At 41.2% G+C, this 12512-nt stretch overlaps 1 protein-coding gene across 1 annotated transcript in view; it reads left to right on the forward strand.

Annotated features, from left to right (window-relative positions):
- Nucleotides 1–1398: 1398 nt before the first annotated feature.
- The window catches only part of LOC118817851 (latent-transforming growth factor beta-binding protein 4-like), a 236274-nt gene continuing 225160 nt past the window's right edge, over nt 1399–12512 (forward strand). Inside the window, exon 1 of the mRNA XM_036584808.1 lies at nt 1399–1441. The gene's annotated coding sequence lies outside the window, so the exon portion shown is untranslated. The remainder of the gene's footprint in view (nt 1442–12512) is intronic.

A 12512-nucleotide genomic window follows, 5' to 3' on the forward strand; every position in this document is an offset into this window, starting at 1 on the left:
CTTTCTATCTTTCTATCTATCTCTGTCTGTCTATCTATCTATCTATCTATCTATCTGTCTGTCTGTCTGTCCTTCTGTCTGTCTATCTATCTATCTATCTGTCTGCCTGTCTGTCCTTCTGTCTGTCTATCTCTCTGTCTATCTATCTATCTATCTATCTATCTCTCTGTCTGTCTATCTATCTATCTATCTATCTTTCTATCTATCTATCTGTCTGTCTGTCTGTCTGTTTGTCTGTCCTTCTGTCTGTCTATCTCTCTGTCTGTATATCTATCTTTCTATCTATCTCTGTCTGTCTATCTATCTATCTATCTATCTATCTATCTATCTATCTATCTGTCTGTCTGTCCTTCTGTCTGTCTATCTAACTATCTATCTATCTATCTATCTATCTATCTATCTGTCTGTCTGTCTGTCTGTCTGTCCTTCTGTCTGTCTATCTCTCTGTCTGTATATCTATCTATCTATCTATCTATCTATCTATCTATCTGTCTGTCTGTCTATCTATCTATCTATCTATCTATCTATCTATCTCTCTGTCTGTCTATCTCTCTGTCTGTATATCTATCTATCTATCTATCTATCTATCTATCTATCTATCTGTCTGTCTGTCTATCTATCTATCTATTTATCTATCTATCTATCTATCTATATCTCTATCTATCTTTCTATCTATCTATCTATTTATCTATCTATCTATCTATCTATCTATATCTCTATCTATCTATCTTTCTATCTATCTCTGTCTGTCTATCTATCTTTCTATCTATCTATCTATCTCTCTGTCTGTCTGTCTATCTATGTGTTATGAAGACTCTATAAACACCTATTCCTATTATTTATTACTTATTCTTTATTGTTAATACGCTACTTGATCATTTTAACAACAACAATAATTATTATAACAACAATAATAACAATAACAACAACAATAATAATAATAACAATAATAATAATAACAATAATGATAATAATAATGATAATAACAATAATAATAAGCAGCGTCATCATCATCATAAATGCAGTTCAGTATGCTTCACAGAAATGAACAGAAAGTCACAGAGCACTGAAATCTCTCTCGAGTTTAAATGAAGGTTTTAATGAATTACTGATGAATTAAAGTGCTGGCAGGTGTGTGCGTAGGTCACGCCCATCGCAGCCCATAAGCGCCGCCCCCTTGCTGCCTCTCCAGCTCGCGGCGTTTGTGTCGTTTCCCAACGCGAGGCAGTTCGCAGCGGAAGAGCGCGTGGATATCTCTTCTCCTTTTCCTCCTCTTCCTCCTCTTCTCCTCCTCCTCTTCCTCCTCTCCCTTTTCCTCCTCTCTTCGATCTGAGCGCGTGAACCGGAGAGCAAAACGGAGCCATGAGTCTCAGCGCGTGAGAGAGAGAGACGGAGAGAGAGAGAGAGGAGAAAGTTCCAGCAGGAGCAGCTCGAGGTTCAGGTAAGGAGCAGCGTTCGGTTTGAAGTGGACCCTGTTCGAATTTTCCGCTCCACCTTAAACGGTGCTCTATTTAAGGTGGAACGGCGCACTATTTAAGGGCTAACCCAGCTTAATTACTCACGCGGTGTGTCTTTTGTGAGTGAATGTGCGCGCGCGCGTCTCGTGCGCTTTAACGCGCAGCGTTACACTTCATAGCGCGAGCTGAGAAGTTGGTCCGGGTGACGTTTTCTCGGTCTTTTCTGTTGTTTTATTAGTTTTTGAGTCCAATTCTGGTTCCTTATCAGCATAACAGACACTTAGAGGCAGTTTGTTTGTTTGTTTGTTTGTTTACCACAACACTGTTTAATTTCGTTTTATGCTTATACAATTAAATTCTCTCTCTCTCTCTCTCTGTTTCTCCATGCTCTCTCTCTCTCTGTTTCTCCATGCTCTCTCTCTCTCTCTCTCTGTCTCTCTGTTTCTCCATGCTCTCTCTCTCTCTCTGTTTCTCCATGCTCTCTCTCGCTCTCTCTCTCTCTCTCTGTTTCTCCATGCTCTCTCTCTCTCTGTTTCTCCATGCTCTCTCTCTCTCTCTCTCTCTCTCTGTCTCTCTGTTTCTCCATGCTCTCTCTCTCTCTCTCTGTTTCTCCATGCTCTCTCTCGCTCTCTCTCTCTCTGTTTCTCCATGCTCTCTCTCTCTCTGTTTTTCATGCTCTCTCTCCCTGTACTCTCTCTCTCCCTCTCTCTCTGTTTCTTCATGCTCTCTTTCTCTGTTCTCTCTCTCTCTCACTCTCTCTTTCTCTCTCTATTCTCTCTCTCTCTCTCGCTCTCTCTCACTCTTTCTCTCACTTTCTCTCTCTGTTCTCTCTCTCCTTCTGTTTTCGCTCTCTCTCCCTTTCTTTCTTTTTCTTTGTTCAGTCTCTCTCTGTAGTCCCTTTCTGTCTCTCTCTCTGTTCTCTCTTTCTGTGTTCTCTCTCTCTCTGTTCTTTCTTTTTCTCTCTTTCTCTCACTCTCTTTCTCTGTTCTCTCTCTCACTCTCTTTCTCTGTTCTCTCTCTCTCTCTCTCTCTCCTTCTGTTTTCGCTCTCTCCCTTGATTCTCTCTCTTTTTCTCTGTTTAGTCTCTCTTTCTCTGTAGTCCTGTTCTAGCTCTCTTTCTGTTCTCTCTCTTTCTCTGTTCTTTCTCTCTCTCTGGTTAAAATCAGCCGTTTAGTCAGTCAGTCAGTCAGACAGCAGCGCTGTAACTCCGCCCCCTCTGACATCACTTATGACACTCAACTCAGTTCCACAGCTTCAGTTAAAGGGCATTTACTCGAGCGTTCAGAGAGATGTGGTTGTGATGTCACTCCTCTCTACCTCGTTCTGCTGTCGCTACATTAGTGCCTTCAAACACTGTGAGAACATCTGCTTCTCTCAAACAGAGCTGATGGTGGAGCTGCGTCAGTGAGTGACCAGCGTGGTCAGTTGTTTTGTGCAGATTGTCGGTCATCCAGCTCACTGAACGCTGTGGATTGTTCTGTTCTTGCCAAGATTAAAACTCGTAGATCTGGAAATGTGAGATTAATAATCTCGTTTTAAAGGTTTTTACTAGTTTCTGTCTTTGAAGTCAGGAGATATTCATAAACTGATCATGACTTTTATCCCTCAGTTAGTCGGGAAATCTTAGCACTGTGTAGTAAAACAAGCTGCTGTAGAATACACTCTTAAACAAGAGGGTTCTTAAAGGGTTCTTTAGTAAAGACTTTGGTTCCATGTAGAACCATGAACACTCAAAGAACCCTTTGCATGATTAAAGTGTTGTTTGCATCATAAATTGTATAATTTCATGCAACATTTCAATGGTTTGGAGTGAGAGTGCACCCTGATCATACCACCTCAATCATCCACACTTAAAATAGGGTTCTTTAGTAAAGAGAATGGTTCTGTGTAGAACCATAAACACTCAAAGAACAATTTGCATGATTAAATGTTTCTTCAGATTAATGGACAATGTGTTTTAGGTGCTTCTATATAGAACCTTTTTGAAAAGGGTTCTACATAGCACCAACAAGGGTTCTTTTATTGTATACAAGCTTGCTATAGCAACAATAGTACACACTTTGCTGTGCATTAGAGAAAAACTGAAAAACCGTACATGGTTCTGTATAGCACCAAAAAGTGTTCTGCTATTGTTATGATGTCAAGCTTCACTCTTAAAAAAGATGGTTCTTCAAGGGTTCTTTAGTAAAGAAAATTGTTCTGTATGGAACCATGAACACTGAAAGATCCATTTGCATGACTTTGCATGGTGAAATAGTTCTTGAGATTGATGGAGAATGTGTTGTGTATGGTTCTACGTAGCACCAAAAAGGGTTCTGCTGTTGTTACTAGCTTGACATTATACACAATAACAGCGTGTGAATGTTTGAGTACTCAAATGTTGAGATGACTTAAAATCTCCGTCCCTGCTAGCTGTGATTGGCTAAACCTAGAAGAAGCTCAGTGCTTACCTGTCCAGGAGAAAATCAGATACTTTGAGTCGACTGTCCGCTCTGTTATTTACAAGTGATCAGATCGGATTTGTGTGTCCAGATGTCACCAGTCTGTCTGCATGGGTTGCCATGGTAACGACGTGGCGTCAGTAACTACGTAACCACGCTGGTATCGTGGATTTCAAACGTGGATGCGGGAGAGATGGAGGAGCATCATCTCGCCCTCCAAACTCTTCAGAACTCTCTTCATGATCATGAATCTTTGGAGCTCTTCTTGAATCCCAGCATTTCCATCAGTCTGGATTTGACACTGTCGTTGTTTGTTGCATTGTGAGTGACGTAAAAGACACTTTGGAATCCGATTTGAGCGTCCAGACTGAGACGCATCTGTAAAAATCAGACTGGAGTTGCATTTAAACCCCCTCCAATTGTGGTCTGGATCTGATTTGCAAAAATCTAATTTGATGTGTTTTTTTTTGCTGTCCAGACTATCAAACACCAATCTGGATATCCTGAAAATCGGATTCTGGGCTCTAAGCTGCTTCCATCTTTCAAATGTTTTGCCAGTATTTACTCACGTTGTGCTGCGTCTCTGCCAGGGTTGGGAGAGCTACTGAAAAATTAGTAGTTGGCTACTTAGTAGCTACTTTCCCAGCATTTGTAGCTGCTACAATTTAGCTACATTTCCAGAAAAAGTAGTGGCTACTTTTTAGCTACTTTCAAAGCGTGACTCTCAGAATGTTTGTGAATCTCCACCTGACACACCAAACAAGCCCAACTGACAGTGTGAACAGGTCACTGTGTTTCATCATGAGCCAGAAAGAAACAGACAATTGAAAAGCTGCAAATATACAAAAAGATCACCAAGAAGTGAGTTTAAGTGTAACCAGCAATCAAACTTACACAGCCAAAGGCCTGATATCCAACAAACATTCAGACTAAAGGCAAAGTCAGTCATTCCAGGTTCTTCCTAACAAAAATCAACAAAAATAACCGTAAAACAAACCAAACAATGTTGTTCAAAGCTTTGTCAACGGTTGAAATAAAACTGCTCAGCAGGATATACAGACACGACATTCAGAGTCCTTTAAACTTTAAACACTTTAGCTGCAAATTCTCATCAGTGGCTCTGTTTGGGGTGAATCAGACCTCAATAATCTCTCCACTGCTGCAGAGCTGCTGCGGCTCCACAGCAGAACCAGATTTAGGTAAAATATAAAAATCCTCCTTCACTGTAAAATCATTATAACACACAGTTCTAAAACAGGCTGCTGGACACACAGCGACGCAGATAACGAAACGGCAAAGAGAGAGATTTAAGATGAGCATCGATCATTTGGAGATGAGTGGACTTATTTGTGTTTATAATCACTCCAGCTGGTTTCCTGATACGTTTAATCTGCAACAACTCGTGAAGCTGAAGTCGCTTCTCATTCTCCGGCTTCTCTTTCGAATTCTCCCGTTCCACCTTAAATGGTGCAGCAGTACAGTCTGGCGCCTCAGGCACCATTTAAGGTGGAACGGGAGAATTCGAAAGAGAAGCTGGAGAACGAGAAGCGACTTCGGCCTCGTAAAAAGTCGAACATTGAGAGACATTTTACAAGAAACTGTTCTACTTTTGAGGAAAGGTTTCCTGCCGGAGATGCGAGAAAAGCGGCTACAGCTGAGCTAAAGATTAAAGCAGAGCAAAGTAAGTCTGTGTTTTCGTTTATATTATGTTTTTAGCCTGAACTAGTGCATCAACACACACTGAGACATATTTATAGACATGATGGTAAAATGGACATAAAACGTTGTGGCTCCCTGAGGTGGTTTCATTTCTGTTAAAAGGACAAAGTGGCTCTTCTTAACATTTCGGTTGCGACCGCTGAGCTAAGGCTACTAGTAAGGGGTGATCAGCGTGTGACCATTTGCTCAAACTGTCCGCAGCTCAGTCAGGATTGCACAGTCGCCAGCAGCCCGGTTAACGGCCGCGTTCTGTGGTTCAGATTCTGCGCCGATTGCCTAAAGCCTGTAACAAAATTGTAGCAAAAATTATCACTATAGCTACACAAAAAATAGGCGCTACAGCTGTTAGCTGCATTTCATAAAACTGTAGCAGCTACAGCGATTAGCTACAAACAGTAGTGCGCTACTTAGCTACTCCCCCATCCCTGGTCTCTGGTCATGGAGCTCTTTAGAAGGATGGATGCTGAAGCTTTTTAGAAGGGGGATCCAGTTCTTGCCTCCATGGCTGCAGCACTCAGTGTTTGCTGGCCAGTTTGTTTCATATCTGGCAACCCGGGATGTGGAAATGGTGCAGTGGGCGGGATCACAGGCCAAAACACAAAGAGACTTTCCGCTCCGGAATGGAAATTTCAAAGGAGAACATGCTGGCTGTAGCGCTGCTGTTGGAGAAGACAGGATTTCAGCTTAGCGTGTTTCCTCAATCTTCAATGACACATCATGGTCACTTTGATTTATTACAGAAAATATAACATATTGTTCCTTTTAAATAACTTTCTCCCCAAATTCAGTGTTTATTTCTTGTATTTTAGCCATAAATAAAAGCAACTGGACTTTGATTAATGCAGATTATACTGGAAGGTCAGTAGCTCTGACTAACTGTGACTGGACAGCTGTTGCGTTATTGATTGCACATGAATCACCTGCAGTAATCACCTGTGCTGGACTGGATATTTTGATCTGTGTTTGACAGTGTGTCTGTTAGAGATGTGTGATCAGAATCAGACGATTTTTGTGCAGTCAGACAATTAATTATGTTGATTTTCACCTCTTTTAGTGCTTCATTTGATTTGTGTTTAATCATGTTTAATGAATTAAAAAAGGCAGCCGAGTTTTTATTTGAATGTTAAAGTTTTTCAAGAAACTTATCAGTATTTCAAGTTTTTTTAAAAGAAAATAAGTCTTTATTTTACGCCTGAAGTTCAAATACTGAGAAGTAAAGTCTTTATATTGAGAAGTCTTTATTTTGAGTCTTGTTTTGACATTTTAAGTCAGAATTATGAACAAACAAGTTATTAGTTTGAGATACTAATTTAAATCTTTGTGAAAATAAGTTTTATTTTGAAAAGTCAAAATAAGGACAATTGAGGAAAAAAGTCTTTATTTAAAATTTTGAGAAAACAAGTTCTTACTTTGAGAAGTCAAAAAAAAATATTGAGGAAATAAGTCTTCATTTTGAGATAATAAGTCAAAATGTTGAGAAAACAAGTCTTTATTTTAAGATAATAAGTCAAAATGTTGAAAAAAGAATTCTTGATTTTGAGATAATAAATCAAAATGTTGAGGAAAGAATTCTTTATTTTAAGATAATAAGTCAAAATGTTGAGAAAACAAGTCTTTATTTTGAGATAATAAATCAAAATGTTGAGAAAACAAGTCTTTATTTTGAGATAATAAGTCAAAATGTTGAGAAAACAAGTCTTTATTTTGAGATAATAAATCAAAATGTTGAGAAAACAAGTGTTTATTTTGAGATTACCCCCTCACAGTGTGCTAAGCTAGCCTGAACAGTCCGCTCCACTGACGACCGTTTCATTTGGCGCTTCGGCTCAACTCGGCCCTGACTGTTCGCACAATGTTCGTCCACTTCCTGTAACCATAATTTCAAATTAAAAGCCCTATGCAGAGTTTCGTTATTGCAATTTCATGACATTTCATAAAATTATGAAGCAGCGGAAACAATAATTTTGCAGTGACAGGCCGCCGCTGCAAAATGTATATAACAGAAACACTGATAGGATGAATTCAATAAAAATAGGAGTGTTTCCTCTTAGCTACTGATTTTCTGCCTTCTGAGTGATCACAGGCAGCTTGAAGACTAGTTTTACTGATTGTGTGGTTTACAGATGTGCGGTGGAAGCAGTGCGAAATGCTGGTTTCACATGAAAAGGCTAATTAGGTCCTAATTAGGTGGTTAGCTGTGCTAATGTACTTTAGTCCATGTTTGTAGATGCCTCCACACGCTTGGAGGCGAGTGTGTAGACATGCAGTTAGTACTATGCTAATTGGTAAAAACATAAGCTCTCATTACTTGTTAGCTACATCAGCCTCGTAGCTCCAGTGCTAAAATTAAAGAAGCAAACTTCAGACACCAAACACGTCCTGACTGATTAACGAAATTTGAAGTAACGGGAAAAAACTGCGTAAATTAGATTTCTTGCCAATACACCGACCAGGCATAACATTCTGACCACCTCCTTGTTTCTACGCTCATTGTCCATTTTATCAGCTCCACTTACTATATAGGTGCACTTTGTAGTTCTACAGTTACAGACTGTAGTCCATCTGTTTCTCTGATACTTTGTTAGCCCCCTTTTACCCTGTTCTTCAGTGGTCAGGACCCCCATGGACCCTCACAGAGCAGGTACTATTTGGGTGGTGGATCATTCTCAGCACTGCAGTAACACTGACGCGGTGGTGGTGGTGTGTTTGTGTGTTGCGCTGGTACGAGTGGATCGGACACAGCAGTGCTGCTGGAGTTTTAAACACTGTGTCCACTCACTGTCCACTCTATTAGACACTCCTACCTTGTCATAGAGTGAACTCACCTCTTTCCTAACATCCTAACTTAACAAGCTTTAGCAGCGTTACATCACGTCTGCCCCGCACAGCTACAGCGCTGTTACAGCACTCGGACAGTCGTATTTTAGTATTAGTCCATTCCCAAGCAGCAAAAGTGAAATAAAGAAGTGGGTTCATGTAAGTTACAGTGCTGATTTAAACTGAGGATTCTGTATGTGGGGCATTGGAAAGTGGGAGAATGCTATCTTTCCAGGCTAGCTGTTTTTAGCAGCTGGCTAACTTGAAGCAGCGCTCTGTCCCTCACACAGCACAGCAATTTCAGTTTAAACTACCTAAAATGAGGACTCTGTTTGTCTAGTGTTAGAAATTCTCACTGCAGTTAAAGCGTCCGATATATTGAGGCTCTTTCACCCCTCAAACTTCTACGACAGCACACAGAAATCCGAATGTCTGCTAGCTTGAGATTGAACACTGTGATCTATCATTGACGTACCGAACCAGCTAATGTTTGCTGTCCATACTAAGCTGATGTTGAGAAACTAAACAGTGTAGTACTTGTAACCAGATAGCCTAGAGTTTAGAGCTTGTCACCAGACAGCTAAAAACAATCTGTTTTCTTTTTAAATTATGAATATTATTATATGAATATCAAAATCGCAGCCATGCTGTGCTATCTGGCAAAAACAGCTAATTTTCTCCCAATATTCCATGACAGATTTGTGAAATGTTCTTCTGATTGGCGAGTGTTTATCATGTTATGAACATAATGCATAGTTTAAAATGACAATTAACCCGTTTAATACAGGACTTTTTTTTTCATTTGATATTGGCATTTTTTTTTTTAATACTGGAAATAAAGAACAAAGTTTTAGAATTTAGAAAAACGGAGAAGTTATGACAGTTAAAATAAAGAATAAATCTCCAAGATTCTGCACTGTTTCCAGCTCACAATTCAAACAAGCAAATTTGTAACACTGACCATGTTGAGGCCTTTGTACAAAAAGCTCAGATAGTTTTTAGTCTTTTCTTTTGAAGCTCGTATTCAGACGACTCTCAGGTGGATTTGATCTGCAGATCAGAGACTTGTCACAGTTAGTGATCAGCGCCTGTGCCAGCTTGAGTGCACGCTGTCATTAAAGCAAATGGTGGACACTAAGAAATTGTTCAATTCAGTTTCATCATGTCAAAAATATGTAGTATTAAATTAGAGAAGAATGCAAAATAGAAGCATTTCCTCCAGAGCTCTCAGACTGATGGTCGCCACTGTGTTTTCTGCCTTCTCCTAGAAAAAGTTAGGTGTGACGTTTTGTTGTAAGAGTGATGACGAGGAAGTCAGTCTGTTCTGAGCTTGAACTGAATCCATACGGAGATGATTGATGCTGGACAGAGCTGAGCAGGCTGTTCTCTCAGTGTGAGCTCTGTTCAGCCCCTCTGAGACCACTCAGATGACTCAGTGTCCCCTAAAGGCCATTATTAAACTGTGGCGTCCAGCTCAGTCTGGACCGGACTGGACACGAGGGAGCCGGTCGCCCTGACATAGTGACATATTAAAGGGACATTTCACTGTAAATTCTCATTTGCGCAGTTCTCCCATTTACCTCTGAATAAGTAATGAAAGTCCAGGTCACCCAGAATCTTTTTATTCTATTAATATTGTTTTTATTATTTTTTTATATTATATAGTTAATGAACACATATCTGTTTAACAGTGGGGAACAAAAAAGTGCTTCAGTTATTAGAGTATTATTAATATTATTATTCATGTATCACAGTTCTAGGATTTAAAGATAAGATATACATTTTAAGCTGGTTGATTGTCCTGATTGATCAGCACCCTAAGGACCACTACAGTCTCACTGGAGTCCCCTGTGACCCCCTCACTCAGACTGACCTCTGGAGACTGACCCCACCCTGCATTCAGAGACACGGCCGTGAGGTGTTTGATGGGTTTTGGCTGAACTGCCACTGATCACAGAAAGAGAGACAGAGAGAGAGAGAGAGAGAGATAAAGGGCGACAGAGAAAGGTGAGAAAGAAAGATAGAGAGATACGGAGAGAGAACAAAAAAGGAGACAAATGACGGGAGACATAAGAGAATGAGCGAGAGAAGAAAAGGGAAGGAAAAGACAAAGAAAGCGAGAGAGAAAGATAAAGTGAGAGAGAACAGTGGGAGAGAAAATGATGGACAGAGATAAGAAGAGAAAAGGGGAGAAAGAGAGGAGAGAGAAAAGAAGGTAAATAGAGAGAGGAGGGCAAGACAGACAATAAAGGGAGAGCGGAAGATGAAGGAGAAATAAAGAGTGAAGAGAGTGATAAATATTTAGATAGAGGAAGAAACAAAAAGGCATGAGAAAGGCTAAAGAAAAGAGAAGTGCTGGACTGTGAGGGTCTAAAAAGTAGAGCTGGACTGAGGGACTGAAGGAGCTGGACTGTGAGGGACTAAAAGAGAAGAGCTGGACTGTGAGGGACTGAAGGATAAGAGCTGGACTGTGAGGAACTAAAAGAGAAGCGATGGCCTGTGAGGGACTAGAAGAGAAGAGCTGGACTGTGGGACTGAAGGAACTGGACTGTGAGGGACTAAAAGAGAAGTGCTGGACTGTGAGGGACTAAAAGAGAAGAGCTGGACTGTGAGAGGGACTAAAAGAGAAGAGCTAGACTGTGAGGGACTCAAAGAGAAGAGCTGGACTGTGAGGAACTGAAGGATAAGAGCTGGACTGTGAGGAACTAAAAGAGAAGAGCTGGACTGTGAGGAACTAAAAGAGAAGAGCTGGACTGTGAGGGACTAAAAAAGAATAGCTGGACTGTGGGGGACTAAAAGAGAAGAGCTGGACTGTGAGGGACTAAAAGAGAAGCACTGGACTGTGAGGGGCTAAAAGAGAAGAGCTGGACTGTGAGGGACTAAAAGAGAAGCACTGGACTGTGAGGGACTAAAAGAGAGGAGCTGGACTGTGAGGGACTAAAAGAGTAGCGCTGGACTGTGAAGGACTGAAGGATAAGAGCTGGACTGTAAGGAACTAAAAGACAAGAGCTGGACTGTGGGGGACTAAAAGAGAAGTGCTGGACTGTGAGGGACTAAAAGAGAAGAGCTGGACTGTGAGGGACTAAAAGAGAAGCACTGGACTGTGGGGGACTAAAAGAGAAGAGCTGGACTGTGAGGGACTAAAAGAGAAGTGCTGGACTGTGAGGGACTAAAAGAGAGGAGCTGGACTGTGGGGGACTAAAAGAGAAGAGCTGGACTGTGGTGGACTAAAAGAGAAGAGCTGGACTGTGAGGGACTAAAAGAGAAGCACTGGACTGTGAGGGGCTAAGAGAAGAGCTGGACTGTGAGGGACTAAAAGAGAAGAGCTGGACTGTGAGGGACTAAAAGAGAGGAGCTGGACTGTGGGGGACTAAAAGAGAAGCACTGGACTGTGAGGGGCTAAGAGAAGAGCTGGACTATGAGGGTCTAAAAGAGAAGAGCTGGACTGTGAGGGGCTAAGAGAAGAGCTGGACTATGAGGGTCTAAAAGAGAAGAGCTGGACTGTGAGGGGCTAAGAGAAGCGCTAGGCTGTGGGGGTCTAAAAGAGAGGAGCTGTATTGTGTTCCGTGCTGGTGCAGGATGGAGGAGTGATGATGATGATGATCTATTATTCAGGTGGGTTCCTGTCTGTGTGTGTTTGTGAGGGGTGACAGCTGAAGAGCAGCACACCGGCTCACACACCTCACTGACTGATGGAAACGGGCTGATTATTCTGCAGTGAGAGTCGTTTTACAGTAAAAGAACACTGTTTCATGGTTTTCCATGGTTTATTCAGTGAGTCATTAAACTAAGAAGCAAAGAGACAAACATTAACATAACATCCTTAACTTGTAATGCAAGTTAGTGTTACCTCCAAAGCCCCGCCCCCAAACAAATACAGACCCTCCCCTCACTGTTCTTTCTAAAGCCCGCCCCAAACAAATACAGCTCCTCCCTTCAGTGTTCTTTCTAAAGCCCCACCCCAAACTGTGATTAACCCAGGTTTAGATACTCAGACTGTGATTAACCCAGGTTTAGATACTAAGTCTGTGATCAACCCAGGTTTAGATACTCAGTCTGTGATTAACCCAGGTTTAGA

The sequence above is a fragment of the Colossoma macropomum genome, unplaced genomic scaffold (genome assembly GCF_904425465.1).
Source record: "Colossoma macropomum unplaced genomic scaffold, Colossoma_macropomum, whole genome shotgun sequence".
Classification (NCBI taxonomy): Eukaryota; Metazoa; Chordata; class Actinopteri; order Characiformes; family Serrasalmidae; genus Colossoma; species Colossoma macropomum.